The sequence below is a fragment of the Piliocolobus tephrosceles genome, unplaced genomic scaffold, assembly GCF_002776525.5.
Source record: "Piliocolobus tephrosceles isolate RC106 unplaced genomic scaffold, ASM277652v3 unscaffolded_19, whole genome shotgun sequence".
NCBI classification, from domain to species: Eukaryota; Metazoa; Chordata; class Mammalia; order Primates; family Cercopithecidae; genus Piliocolobus; species Piliocolobus tephrosceles.
This window is the reverse complement of record NW_022300975.1, coordinates 77,258-80,592: the sequence shown is the minus strand read 5'-3', so window position 1 is coordinate 80,592 and position 3,335 is coordinate 77,258.

Here is a 3,335-nt window from a genome sequence, read left to right as displayed (position 1 = left end):
TAATTTACCTTTTTGGCATCCAGTTATTTAATGAAAATGACATCATTTCTTTTTTCTGAGACTGAGAATCATAATTTGTTTTTAGCTTTTCTCTGATTCTTGTATTGCTTCTATTTTTGTCAATTTCCTTTTCTTTTTTTGTCTTCTTTCTTGTTTGGAGGAGTTCCTCAAATGTCAGGTTACCCTTGATGATTTATTCATATTTGAAAGTGATGTATGATAAAGCTTATAGGAAACTCCATAAGTCTTTCAAATATGAATAAACAAAGAAAAGTCTTTTCAGAATATTCACTTCACTGTGCAGATTGGGTGGCCAGCTAACTTCTTTTTTAGGGTATACAACATGTCAATATCTGTGGTTAGTTTCACTTTGGCTCTTCAATATCCTTAGAAAGGTACCCTCCAGGTTCCTGCCTCAGGAAGGAGGTGACTGCTGATTTTCTGAGAGCTGTGCACGAAAAGGGGGAAAGATGGGTTCTCATCATATATTGCACACTTTCACTTAAACTATTCTGATTTGATTTCAACAACTTACCTTTTGTGACTGCTAACCACAAGTCTAGTCCTTATGGTGACATTTCTGTGAAATCAAACCTTTCATCACCTCTGAAGGTGGCAGAAGGATGGGCACGTGCTTCTCAGATGGGGGTGAAGGCCTGGATGTCTGCCTAATTTTAATTCTTACCTTAAATCTGTATTTCAAACCAATTCCTTTGTTTTTAATCTCCATCACACCCCTCCTTCTTGATAACTGGTACTTCTAATATCTCAATATTTCCATGGTTTGACACATCAATAGGTTTGCACCTTGTTATCTCCTTCTGCCTGCTTTTAAGTTTCATTTTCCTGTGCCTTATTTTTTCTTTCATCCCTTTGTCATATTCCTCTCTAACTTTTTCTTGCCTGTTGCAGTCTTCTCTTCAATTTTCATTACCTTGTCATGTATGAATTAGTACATTTTCCATAACTTCTTGTAATTTTGCTGGAAATTTGAGAGGAAGCAGAGATTAACACATTTGTTTAATCACCCATGTTTACCTGACAGGTTTCAGTGAATTTTAAAGTTTCGCTACTATGCTAGGTGATAGGAGGCATAGCAATAAGTAAAGGATTTGCTTTCTGCATGAAAACCTGAAGAATTAAATTAGACTTTTAGATAATAGTTCAGGAGTATCCCCAGGTAGTCCAAATGAATGGTCTAGACGAGAAATAATATGACTGTTCAGATGAAGGATTGAGTGATATGTGACCTTGATGTTGAAGAATCAGTAGGCTCTCAAAATTTAGAAAGAATTGAGACTGTGTTCCAGGCCCAGGGAGCTAAAGAACTATATGTATGAAAGATTACACAAGCTCTGATGAAATAAGAACTTCAAATTCTAACACATTTTACACATATGATTTAAGTCTAGAATTGATCTATTCTAAATTTCCTTCTTCCTCTTAGCTCTCATAACTTCTAAAATGCTGTAAGTCATTTGCTATAATAATTTTTTATGCAGTCAACATCTGAAATTATGATAATTTTTTAGCTAGTTCTTGCCTAGTGTTCATCTCCAAATATTTTGTTAAAATTTACTCATCTAGCCTCATAGTCTATTAATTTTGCTTTAATCTTCTGAATAACAAAATAAAGTAATATAATGGGCATATTTCTCAAGGCTTTTCTCCAAAGTTCTAATAAATATCACATATGCATATTGAATTCTTATCCAATACATATCTTTAGATATGTTTCTCTAGAACAAGAAAGGGATGCTTGTATTTGAGCAGGTAAAAGAGCCAGAAGTTGCTGTTGTTTGATTTTACAACATAAAAACTTGAATAAATCCTTTCCTAGCTTAAAATTTTAAAGTTTTAGGGCTTTATAGGAACTTAGAATTTCAATCAAAGATTTCTGATATTTTACAGTGCTGCCAAGACAAACAGCAACAGTTGTGAGATTTATCTGCAGAACACATGGTTAATCACCTTTAAGGCAATTCGCCTCATATGTCAACAAGAAAAAAATGTGAGCTATAACTATTGAGATGAGTTGCTCTTGTTATTTTTGCCCACTTATGTTACTCAATATCTGGTAAAATAGATGTAACATAAGGGCATAGAGGTGTTTTTAAGAACAGGTTTTAATCTTAAAAATGTCATGTCTAAAACTAATTATTAAGAAAATTCATTTTTTGGCATTTTGATCTAAAATATGTCAGTGTTCCTCAAAGTAATTGGGTTACGCTTTTCTACAAATGTGTATATTGGCTTATGTTAATCTTGGATGAACAAACTGTTACCATGAGATTGTGTTTAAAACAACTGGTGGTACTTGGGGAAAATACATTTCAACCACTAAAAACTTGCCTTCATATTATACATTTCTTCAAGCAACTTAAAGGGGTTTATAAGGCATTTGTTTGTGTTAGAAATATCTTATAATATCTCACAAATATTTTTTATTCTCTCCTGTAAGGAAAGATTATGAATAAAATGTTACAAATAAGAAAACTGGAATATTGCTGGAGTTACTCACTAGTAAAAAAACTAAACAGGTAGTAACAATTCTTACATTAGGTTCTGTGTTTATGATCCATGGTTATCAACAAAAGTAGGATAGTTTTGACAACTATCTAGGTTAACAATAGTCTAGTGCATGAAAACAGAAGAGGTTCTGGTACTCCAGAGCACTTAGTAAGATACTTATAGGGTTTATAGTCATAAAGAGCTGAGGTTAAATACCATCTACCACCTCTGTTTTACCTGAGGCAAATTGCTTCACTTCTCAGTTTACTGATATACATAAAGGTACCAAATCATGGCAAATAACAGGTAGAGACGATTATTAACTTTTGTAACAGAGGTAAGAGTTAACAATGGGTCAAGACTTGTTGATCCTTACCCAAAATAGCAGAACCTGCCTATCTTAAAAGAGATAATTTAAGTGAAGAGAAATTTTGACAGATTTCTTTGCAAGAAATCTCTGTTCCCTTCTGCTCTATATTTTAGACAGTGCTTTGTAATTTTGCCTGATAACCTAAGTTTTCTTGTTTTCTTCTATTCTATACAACAAAATGGTTGTCTTCATTGTTGCTAAAAATGTATAACTAAAAACAAGTTACAGCTGGAATTCTAGGAACTGAAAGGAGTTTCGTTTGGCACTTTAATGGAGTACAGGTCACAGCATTACAAGAAATAGTAGTGGAGAAGTAGGCGTAGACTAGAAAATAAAGAATTTTGAATGCCAAATTAGGAGTTTGACATTTACCATGAAGACTATTGGAAGCCATTGGAGATTTTAAGGAGAAACAGGATCAGACTCACATTTTGGAAGGATGATTCTGGCAGAA